The following is a 12155-nucleotide window of genomic DNA, read 5'->3' as shown; positions in this document are numbered from 1 at the left end:
ACTTATAGTTAACTTTTTAAAAAGTTTTTGCTTATTTTGAGAGAAACAGAAACAGTGTAAGTGGGGGAGGGGCAGAATAAGAGGGGGAGAGAGAATCCCAAGCAGGCTCCCCACTGTCAGCACAGAGCTCAGACTGTGAGACCGTGACCTGAGCTGAAACCAAGAGCCAGATGCTTCACCAACTGAGCCACCCAGGCGCCCCAGTACTTCATTCTTTCATACGGATGAATAATATTCTGCAGTGTGGTGATACCATATTTTATTTATCCTTTCATCAGCTGATGGGCATTTGGATTGTTTACACTTTTTTGGCTAGTATGAATTATGCTGACGTGAACACTGGTATACAAGTCTGTGTGTGGATGTATATACTTTGATTTCTCTTGAGTATTTACTTAGGAGTGGAATTGCTGGGTCCTCTAGTAACTCTATACTTAATATTTTGAGGAAATTCCAGACTGTTTCCAAAGAGGTTGCACCATTTTACATTCCTACTAGCTGTGCAAAAAGGTTCCAATTTCTCTACATGCTCCCTAAATCTTGCTAATACTTGTTTTTTTGTTGTTGTTTTGTTGTTTTTTGTTTTTTTGTTTTATTATAGCCATCTACTGGGTGTAGGTGGTATCTCATTGTGGTTTTGATCTGCATTTCCCTGATGGTTAGTAGTGTTGAGCATCTTTTCATGTGCTTATTAGCCATCTGTATACTTTCTTTGGAAAAATGTCTGTGTAGATCATTGGTCCATTTAAAAATTGGGTTATGGGGGCACCTGGGTGGCTCAGTTGGTTAAGCATCTGACTTCGGCCCAGGTCATGATCCCACAGTCCATGGGTTCGAGCCCCGTGTCGGGCTCTGTGCTTACAGCTCAGAGCCTGGAGCCTGCTTCAGATTCTGTGTCTCCCCCTCTCTCTGCCCCTCCCCTGCTTGCTCTCTGTCTCTCAAAATAAAATAAAGACACAAAAAAATTTTAAAAATTAGGTTATGTATCTTTTTATAATTGAGCTGTAACTGCACTTTATATATTCTAGATATGTCCCTTATCAGATATATGATTTTAAAGTATTTTCTACCATTCTGAGGGTGCTTTTTTCATTTTCTTGGTGATATCCTTTAAAGCACAAAAGTTTTTAATTTTGACAACGTCCAGCTGATCTATTTTTTCTTTTTTTAAAAATTTTCTTAATGTTTTATTTATTTCTGAGAGAGAGAGAGGGACAGCATGAACAGGAGAGGGTCAGAGAGAGAGGGAGATACAGAATCTGAAGCAGCTTCCAGGCTCTGAGCTAGCTGTCAGCACAGAGTCCGACACGGGGCTCGAACCCACAAACCGTGAGATCATGACCTGAGCCAAAGTCAGAGGCTTAGCTGACTGAGCCACCCAGGCGCCCCTATTTTCTTCTTTTGTTGCTTTTGTTTTTGGTGTCATATTTAGGATATAATTCACTTTTAAAAGTTATCATGATATGAAAGTAGTATTCATTATGTGATAAAAATGAATACATGCTTTTTGTGTATACATATTTGATATAACATACTATGTATTTTATATTGTAAGAATGTTTTATAATTTTATAGTTTATAAAATTTTATATTTTACATAATACATATATTTTGCATATATACAAAATAATGTCAATATCTTGAATTTATATATACACACTTAGTGACCAGAAATCCAGAAAACAAGGTGTGACCTTAACAGGCCATTGAAGAAGAGAAGAACTTTCTTTCTTTTTCTTTTTTCCATTTAGTAGGTTACTATTCATTATTAAAGAGTATATTTAAGGAACAGCCAAATGGAAGAGACACTTAGGGCACGAGAGGGGAGAAGGACCTGAAGCTTGCATGCTGCCCTTGGATACCTGCCAGTCTCCCCGCATGTCCGCGTTCGCCAGCCTGGAACCTCTCCAAGTTCTGTGCTTTTGGGTGTTTTTGTTCGTTTGTCTGTCTGTCTGTTTGCTTGCCAGAGAGGCATCTTCTATCTGGAGCAGTTGCTAAAGAAGTTGGAGGAGGAGGGATGGGATTAAGGGGATGGATTTTATCCATATGAATGGCAACACTGTTACAACAAGAACATGAACTTTTGAGAAAACTTTTGTGAGCTTCTGTGATATGAAAACAGTTTTCACCTGGAAGAGGGGTAAGCCCAGGAAGCACCACAAAGAGGTTTTCTAAAATTATAGAGGAGAAATTCATAGCTTTACTCAAAAGTACCATCAGATTTGGTGAATTCTTTAAAACCAGAATTGGTGGAAATTCGTTTTTCTTAGGACTGGACACTATCTGTCTCAGTTACATTGAATCCACAATGAGAAAAGAGAAACTTATAGAAAAGGTTGGCACGAGAACCTGAGCTACGTTATCTTGTATATGGTGTAGCTTTTTATCTGGGGTATTGGAATTTCGTTTCAATTAAACTTTGTTTTTTGAAACCTGGCTACAGATAGTTATTACCTTTGAAATTCTTAACTAAGAACTCATTAAAATATCGGTAATGTCCTGTAATTTCCTGGATGAGGAAATTAAATGAAAGACATTTAAAGATCTGTTAAGAGACTTAGATGAAAGTGGAACTGGAAATCAGAGTAGACCTAGAAATTACCAGCTCCCTACATTGTCCTCTAGAAAGCAGTTATTTCCACTGAGTAATTTATAAGAGTTTTATTATAGGAAAAAAGAAAATGCTCTAGATGAGACAGATATATTGAACAGAAGTATGATGTGGAGAGAGAAGGACTGGAATAGGAGCCCAAACATACTATTTTTTAAGAGTTAAATCACTGCTTTTATGTTCCAAAATGCCATTCAAATTCCCTCCATCTGGGCCTTGTTTTCCTCCAGCCTCTAGAGAGTTCAACATTCTTTTCCTGGAGGAAGAACTCAAGGACCAATGGAATTCTCATGGCCAATATACAACTTACTAGTGTTTTGGGCGATGACAAGTCAAGAAAAGCATATCCATTCTATTATAAAATATTTGTCTATGTGTCCCCGAAATTATCTTCAGTGCCTCTAGTGGTACACATTTCCTGTTCTTGGGGGAAGTGGGCTCCAATCATTGCAGGCAAGTGTGGAGACAAGTAGAAAGGATGAGGGTAGCAGAACCCTGAAGAAGGTAGAAAAGAGGCCAAGAGAGCCCATGGGAGTGATAACGACCCAGCAAACACCAGTCCTTTCACCCAATTGGTCGCATGCACTCCTCCCAAACCTGAGGCAGAGGAAAAAGAGTGTCACTCAGGATGATCCCTGGGGGTGAACAGATCACAACCGGTACAACTCACTCTCTGGCCCTCTGGCCATGCAGCTTCCCTCCTGCTCATTCACATGTGCCAATCCTGATCTCCCTCTTTAACACACACACACACACACACACACACACACACACACACACACACTCCTGCTCATTCACATGTGCCAATCCTGATCTCCCTCTTTAACACACACACACACACACACACACACACACACACTGTGTCCAGGGTAGCCTTGGTCCTGCCTGCATAACTGCAGAGAAAGGGTGGGAATAAAAGGCTAATTGTTAGTACATGAGCCTCTTAGGTGACATTTTTGGTACTTCCTGGGAAATCACCCCTTGCCCTCAGCCTCTGGCCCTCCCAGGGTCATTGCCCACCCCCACATGCCTCCCTCACAGGGCTATTTATCCAGGCTCATGTGGGGGTGCTCTTGAGGTGGAGCTAGCAAGGGAAGTTGAAGGGTACTCAGTTCTGGTTCCAGACTGCTGAGTTTCACTAAGAAGGAACAAGTGATGGCTGTTCTGCTAGGCCACACAATGAGCTGCTTTCTCCGAGCCGTGACCTTTACCCAGGAAGAGGCCGACACACTTATCAAGTCTCTACATTTGCTGGAGAGAATCTGTGGTAAACAGAGCCAGAAGGCGTTCATTGTCAACAACGGCCTGTAGAAGCCACTAGACCTTTTCATGCAGAGCCCTTGGTTGTCTGGCCAATGACTATCATACAATTTTACTATGGACATGGATTATTTAAAGTTAAAAAATAATTTATTTAGTTGAATTTGGATTGGCCTGGATGATCACCAGTGACTGCCAGTGTGTCCGTGCTATAGAAAACGTGCTGGTTGCTCACTCATAGTTTTTGCCTTCTCTTTCTATGCTCAAAGAACCCTGATTTTGTACAGTTATTTGGTGACCATGAGTCAATCCTGGAGGCTAACCCTTATTGCAGCCATGTCTTTCCTCCTTGCCAGGGATTGGTCTAAATTGTGGACTGCTGAGGGCCTTTGAGGCAGGGGGAAAGTCCTGCCATGCTGTCCTTTCTTCTTGCTTTTGGACTTGGCTGAGGGTCTGCTGCTCTGGCCATCTTTTGTGAGGGTAGGTATTATATGCAGAGTTGACACATAGGAATAAAGGCCCAAGTCCTTATTGATACAACTGAGCTTTAGGGATGCCTAGTTGGGGCCATCTTGTTAAGTTGGCTTTTCTATGGATTTCTGTCCAAAGCATCTTAAATGATACACGTGCCTCCCCCCTAGCTCATTTAGCGTTATCAGGCCTAACACAAACCCTTTGACCAACAATTCATAAACACTCTGCTTTCCTTATGGCTTAAAGCGATATGCTGGACTCCAGAGAGGTTCCAAGCATTTTGTGCAGTTACACTATGGTGGACTCAGATGTGAACACTAAGCATCTGGCTGGATGGCCAGGGAATCCTCCTTCCTGTCAAGACAACAGCCCGATTACCTCAGAACCAGCTTTCTTCTTTGTTTTGTTCTTTTTCTCTCCCTGAAGGATTTGGAATTAAGACCCATCCACGCACCCATCCATTCATCCATCCATCCACCCATCCAGTAAATATCTATTAAACCTTCTCCACGTGGTCATTTACCAGTGTGCACTGGGGACACTATGATGACTGTGGCAGTGCTATGGGCCATGGAGGCACACATGGTGGCACTCAGAGGCAGTCCCGGCAAAACTCAGCTTAACAAAGATTTATTTGTGGCCAGCCATGCAGAGCCACCGCATCAGGTGTGGGGTAAAAGACACACTGCAACAGTGATCTAGGCGCTCCTGCATGAAAACATCCAGAATGGGGGGCACTGGCTTGGGAGAAATCTCTGGGGATTGCTGCCTCACTAACAGTCACCTGACAGATGAGGACACAGACCCAAAGAGAACAGATCATTTGCTTTACATATGCAAAATCCATCAAGCTGAACACTTAAGATCTGTGCACTGTACTGCGGGTATGTTTAACTTCAGTAAAAAAACCCAAAAAGGACGCAAAGCAGAAGTGACCCTAGATATCCTTTTTTTAAAGTTTATTTATTTAAGTAATGTCTACATCCAAGTTGGGGCTCAAACTCACCACTCAAGAGTCGCAACCTCTTCCAACTGAGCCAGCCAGGTGCCCCATGCTACATATTTTTTTACCATCTCTTAAAGAAAGGAATAAAGGGAAAGGCAGTGATACTTTACATATTTAAATTAGTAATTATTGGAATGATCCAATCAATTTCTCATCTCTCTCCTGCTAGAAGCTCTTCTACATCTCAAGTTGAAGTTTTAACTTCAATGTCAGTGAGATGCTTGTAAATGTGTATTGTTTTCTGTAGGTGATACGCAATAGGAATGATGGTACCCCTGTGCTAATCTTAAGAGATCAGATTCATGCCTTGAAGTTGCTGGCTCCCACTTTGGAGCCAGGAATGGTCAGAAAGATTCAGAATAGTCGAGATGTTTGTGAGGCAACAAGCTTCAGGGGACTCCTGAAGCCAGAGCAGCTGTTTTGGCCAATTGGGTTTATCTCAGATCAAACTCAATACAAAGAATCCTAAGGGTATCAGATGTCAGAAGTGGCTCAGAGAGCACTGACCTCATCTCTTCCACCCCAGGAGGCCCAGGAGTGCAGTTCTAATCGTCACAAGGGGCGTGTGTTGGCTCACGGAAAACCTAGGAATAAAATCAACTTCAGGGAAGGCTGGATTCAGGGCTCAGACAATGTCATCAGAACCCAAATTCCCTCCACTTTGAGGTTCTTATGCTTTATCAGTTATAGATTCAGGAGCTTCAAGGTGGCCCCACAAAACTCAGGTTTTCCCTTGAGCTAGTAAGAAGAATCCAGTATCTCCAGACTCTATCTTTTCAGCTCCAAGTCCAGCCGGGGGAGAAATACACCTTCTCTCCTACAATTTTCCCAGGAATCTTAAGTCTCACTGGCTCTGAGTGAGTCACATGTACACTGCTGAGCCAATCCCTGGGACTGCGGGAATACAATTGATTGGCTTAAGCCTAGGTCACATGCTTCTTCCTCAGACCTCCTCCCAAAGTAGTGGGCGCTTCCTTCCTTTCACACGGGGGCTCCTGCTGCCACTGTGCCGCTGTACCTCCTTCTGGTTTTTCAGGACCATCACACATCTGTTGCCCAGGGGCTGTGAGGTGCAATTCCGTGGCTGCCTGGGTGGAGAACAGGCCATACAGTACATTTTACTGGCTTGAGAAGTTAGTATTCTCACTTGGCCTCTGAGGCGGCAGCATCTTAGCCCCTGCCGGTATATGAGGTGGGTGCTGTCATATGGCAATTCAATAGTTTTTAGGTGCCCTACTATCCTCTCCCCCATCCTATAGATGCAGTTTCTTCCCCTCCAGCCTTACTGGGCAGATGACCCCTGGTGGCATCTCGTGCCACTACACAATGCTGACAAGTTGGTCCGACGCATGCAGCTAGTCCGAGGCCCGCTTTGGATCCATCAGTGGCTCCTAAATAATTCTCATTCTTTGCAGGCAGTCAACAGGGCCCTTCTCTTTCCCCCCATCTCGCTGGGTCATACTGCTCCATACCACAGCACCCATCCCTGCATTACAGGAACCTCAGGCCCCTGTGTGTGTGTTTGCCTGTGGTGGGGTCGCCTCCCAGTAATCCAGGCAAGAGGCAGACAGAACTAGTTTATGGAATGGACTACACCTGGTCAAGTGCAAACCAAGGTTGAAGCAGAACCTGATGTTCTGTGTCTCAAGTTTTTGCCTCTCTTGTTCTGAGTATTAACTGTTAAACTAAAACCTCTCGGGTTGGGGATATGAAAGGGTAGGTACTACCTAGAAAAACTGTTGATAGCATGCGCACACTTTTCTTATTGCAACACTGACAGTTACTTCCTCCAATATGCTAAGCAGGGAGCAAGCAAAGGGAGAAGAGCTGGAAGAGCAGTGGGCGCAACCTCACGGGGTCTGGCTTTCCTGCCTGGGCTGCCGCTAAATCCCAAGCTGGACCGTCAGTGACCTCTGCTGGCAAGATTTTTCCCCGGCTCTGCACAAAGGACGGAGTCCCCTCCACCGGTCCGTGTGTCCGGTTCCATGTTCTTGAGAGAGAAGCCATGCGATTGATGCCGATCCATGGGGGGGGGAGCAGACTGGGCTTTCGTGCTAAGCTTTTACTGGGGGGTTGGAGGTTACAGCGGGCAGCACTTTAGGCACAGATCCCACCCCAGCCTCCATCAGCTTGCTCTCAGATGCTGACAGCTTGTTTATATTTCTCACTTTCCAGAGATAAACTTACTTTCTTTTTTAAATAAATGTTTTCAAAACGAATGCATTCAAAAACAAGTTTTGCATAAACAAGTTTATAGAATGTCTTAAGAACATGTGTGCAAATTGGCAGAAGGAGGTGGAAACACTGTCAAAACAAGTTCACTTTTTAAACTGTACTTTGTTTNAGTTGAGAGACATCCTTTCCCAGCACCTACCCAAACTGCACACCTCGCCATGTGCCATCTCACAAATACATGTGAAATGCTGCTGGGAGACAAGGCCTGAGCCGCCTTCTAAGCCAGGCAGACATTTTTACAACTGTCCACGTATGTCTGTCTGTAATGGGAGACTTGGGACTGGAAAGCTGGACAGCAAAGTTGAAGCCATATGACAGGTCTCGAGCGTCATGCTGATATAGTTACTGACGAAGCAGCTCTTGTGCCTGTGGGGCCTCGTGGTGGCCACTTGACCTCTCCTAGCCTCCCCCACCTTCTCTGAATGTCGCGTTTGCCCTTAGGGTCAGGTCTATGCAGCCATCTTCTGACAGGGCTCTGTCCCTTTAACCAAGCTACTTGGATCCGGATTAAACTGACCAAAGGGAACCAATGTCTTCAGCAGGGGGTGGGGGAGGGCAGGAATCAGATATCCTTTTCCAGAAATTGGCAATTAGTGCACAAGGACGGCAGGCAGTCTGTGAAGGACCTTGCGAGAGGTCTTGTGGGGCTGGCCAGCACCTCATACTTGGGCAGGGAGAGGCTGAGAAGGCTGGGAGCGCAGAGAAAATGAATTAAGGTGGCACAAAGGGGGATGCAGAGATGAGGTGAAGTGCATCCTGGTTCCAACTTTCATCTACCCATCTTAGGCTCTTCTCTTGTTTCCTTCGCACATCCCATTTTTGCCTAAACAACAAAAGACCCTGAAGACAGAGGCACTTTTGCTTAGTTTGCATTGAATACAAAATGATTCTGAAGACCTATGCTTGAGAGCTCAGAATTTGAATTATGTTGATCCAAACCAGGAGACTCAGTACCAGGAGACTCAGAATGGAGTGGAGCTTCTGTTCATTAGATTTTCTAGATGCGAGTTAAGCAGAAAACTCTCTGCCTGTTCGTTTCCATCTTTGTTACAAAAATTGGTCTAAAATCCATGAATAAAGAAAAGATTGGAAACAAATATTTCAGAAAACACTGGTTACAGACTCCTACAATAGAGTACTATGGAGGCATTACAAGAAGAAGACAGATCCGTATGTCCACCTGAAAAGGCTCTCCATGATATATTGTTAAATCAATTAAGTACTGAATGCTATGTGTACATACTGTGCTCTCATTTGTGTAAAAAAGGAAGGAAATAAAAATATATAAGTTCATACAATATATACAAGTTCATATAATATATATAGCTAATATATAAAATATACATACATATAGGCTTGGGTATGCATAGGATGTCTGTGGAGGGCTACCCAAGATCTGGAACAGTGCACGCCTCCCGGGAGAAATCTTGGGGCAGAATGAGAGGGAAACTTATTTTTCTCTGTGTACCCTTTCATTCTATTTGGAAAAAAAATTCTTTTACCATGTACCAGCTCTTTAAATAAAGGTACACAATGCATAAGCACCTACCAAAGCATTAGCCTGCTTTCCCCTTTTATTAAGCAGAGAGCAGTCATTTCTGTTAACCAGGAGAATTCCTGAGGCTCGCCTATTCTGATGTATTTGCATTCATCTGTAAAAGTCATTGAATGATCAAATACAAGTGGTGAGGAGTGAAAGCTTGGTGTTCCTGGAGCAGCACGAGTGAGGGGGGCAGTGGACAGGCAGGGGTGTATTTCCTGTGGCAGCAAGTCAATATCCCAGCTTGAGGATCTGCCAGTAGACTGGGTTCTCATTTCCGATGTAGATTCTCATCGCTTTGAGCGGTGAAGTCCTTGGGCTCAGGCCTTTCTGCCTCCATTATGCAGTGAAAACAATACCTTCTTTCCAGGTTCTTGTTCAGAGGAAGCAGTTGGCACAAGTCCCTGGCTCAGTTAGTTTTAGCCGAACACTGTGTGTTCTGTGGTCATTTTGATGGACTGTTCTTCAGCATGTCCCAGAAGGAGGTACATAAAGCCTCTATTAGTAGAGATTACATTACAATGATGTTGGATGTTCTGGGTTTGAATTCAGACTCTGCTGTTTACAGGAGGTTATTGTTAGATGTGTCTCTGTTCTCTCTGAAGATTTTGCAGGGAGTGAGGACTTTATTCCCATCGGCATAGGCATCTTTCCCATCAGGTGAAGAGAACTAGTCTGAGGCTGAAGCCAGTAGAGAGGAAAGTAGAGCAGAGAGAAACGGGAGAGATAGGAGAGAGAGAGAGGAAAGAGACAGTATCATTTTTCTCAAGCCCTTACATCAAGCTTTGCTTAAAGCCAACTATTCTGTCCATGGCAGGTAAGAGGGTTCTGGCTGCATTTCCTTGCCCTCGTGCGGAGAAGGAGAAATATCGTATACTAGAACCAGGTTATGTGTTGCCCATCCACCAGCCACCCCTGACCTGATCGATATGGTCTGAAGGTGAGGACCAAGGGAGAGGTGATTTCCAAAGGAAATTCAGGTGCTTTCACCATCAGACTAGAAGAGGACTCAGAAGGGAAGCCCGGAGCTGTCCACCACACTTAGCAGGACAGATGGAAGGTGGAAGACCATCACTCATTCTCAAGGCAGGCTATATGAACACTGCCTACGGCAAATGCGTGTGGGCAGCTGAAAGCTGCATGGCCAGCTGGACTCCCCAGGAGGGTCTTCAGAGGAAGGAGAGGAGAAGGAGTCTGTGAAATAATTAAAGCCTTTTAGTAGGACTCTGAAGATGGGCCCTAGGGTCGTCCCCTCCATTCTCTCAGTCCCGATTTGCACAGACTGGCCAGATTTCTGTGTGGCCTAGATGTTTCCTCACTGCTCAGGAGGGGGGTGGTAGAAAGCTGACAGTCGCATGAGTTGTTTCAAACTAAAATTGACCACTTAGTTCTACTTCTGTTGTGGCTGCCGATGCCCGATTCCCTGAAGAACCTCTTCCCCACTAGGGTGACCAGTCATCCTGGTTTTCCCAAGACTGACCTGGCTTAAGCCCTGAAGAGCCCCGCCCCTTGGAAAAACCCTCCTTCCCAGACACACAGTGACGGTGGGTCACCCTAAAACGGAGAATCTGCACCCTTCGCAGAGGACTCATGTTTGGGACTGCTGTGCTGATACTGGAAACAGCTAAATCAGGGAGCTCTGACTCTGCCTGGAGGAGCTTGCTGTCCAAGGGAACTGAAAGGTGGAAAGGTGGAATCAAAAAAGGATTTTGCCAGAGAGCTGTGGCCGCACTGAGGCAAAGGCAAGCCGAGGTCTGAGTGTTGGTCTCACAAAACACCTCAAGGAAGAAGCTTTAGAAGGGGGCTTTTGAACTAGACATTGAGAAATGACCATGTCTGTGGATGGGGGTGGAGTGGGGTGAGAATGGGCCTTTCAATATTGCCAGGAACTTGTATTTGGACACAGTGTGATAAAAAGCCAGATACCCTGGGGAGTGGCGTCAACCCCCAAACTTTAACAGGGTCGAAGAGAAGTGCAGATGGAGGCCTATGTAGTTGACTCTTGAACAATGTGGGGCCTGGGGAGCTGACCCACCCAAGCAGTCAAAAACCTGTGTATAACTTTTGACTCCTGAGAAACTTAACTGCTAATAGCCTAGTGTTGACCAGAAGCCTTACCTATAACATAAACAGTTGATTAATGTAGACGTATTATGTACTGCCGTCTTACAATTAAGTGGGCTAGAAAAATCTTATTAAGAAAACTGTAGAAAAGAGAAAATACATTTACAGCACTCTTCTTAAAATAGAAAATCTGCTTAAGTGGATTCACACAGTTCAAACTCATGTTGTTTGAGGGTCAACAGTAGTATATCATGTGTCTAAATTTGAAGGTTACAAGTGGGGCGAATAAGCTCTTCATTAAATATGCTCTATTCTCTTCCTTTGGTAAACATACCTTCATAACAATCTGGGAGGCCGGGTTTGGATTTAGAGTTCCCAGTCTGTGCTGTCCCAGACTGGGGTGAGACAGCACGAGGCGGGCTGGGCCCAGGGCTTCCTCCCATTCCTTCTTACTCTCTGCCAGGCTCCTTCCCATACTGCTGGGGCCTTGGGCACACACATGTGATCCTGAAACGTTATCACAAACTCCGCCCACATCCCTTGCAAACACGAGCTCCTCGCCTGTCCCTGGGGTCTAGGGGAGTGACCCTGGCAGGGAAGAGGCCCGAGCAGGCCCTGCCAGTGGGCAGAGAATTCTCAGGTCCTGAGTACTCAGAGGGGCCTGCACCCTGGGTGGGCACCTCATTGTCGGCCCTGCAGACTCTGCCTAGAGGGAGGGGGAACCTCTGGACGGGGGCCTCCTTGCTTAAGTGTGAGAATGCTACTGAATGGCGAGGAGTTCCCAGGGGCTGGAATGCTGCCACGGTCAACATGAGCAATAGCAGAGGAGGCTGGTTCCCATCACGATGACAAAAACAGTGGCTCTGAGTTTCTTTTTAGGAGAAGAAACATCAGAAATGATGAGGTCTGACCTGGGAAACGGCTTGCTGCTCTTCCCACTAACCACATTTACACAGATATTGGGC

General features: G+C 45.1%; 1 protein-coding gene across 3 annotated transcripts in view; it reads right to left on the bottom strand.

The window, feature by feature from the left end:
* The window catches only part of ZBTB38 (zinc finger and BTB domain containing 38), a 160796-nt gene that overhangs the window by 10685 nt on the left and 137956 nt on the right, over positions 1-12155 (bottom strand). Inside the window, exon 7 of one of the 3 annotated variants that reach the window (XR_013333322.1) lies at positions 1863-1994. The exons of the other annotated variants lie outside the window; for them this stretch is intronic. The gene's annotated coding sequence lies outside the window, so the exon portion shown is untranslated. The remainder of the gene's footprint in view (positions 1-1862; positions 1995-12155) is intronic. 3 annotated transcript variants of the gene reach the window in all.

Source organism: Crocuta crocuta, unplaced genomic scaffold, assembly GCF_008692635.1.
Source record: "Crocuta crocuta isolate KB4526 unplaced genomic scaffold, BGI_CrCroc_1.0 scaffold337, whole genome shotgun sequence".
Taxonomy (NCBI): domain Eukaryota; kingdom Metazoa; phylum Chordata; class Mammalia; order Carnivora; family Hyaenidae; genus Crocuta; species Crocuta crocuta.
Note: the sequence above shows the minus strand (reverse complement) of the source record. Positions and strands in the feature narration are given on the sequence as shown.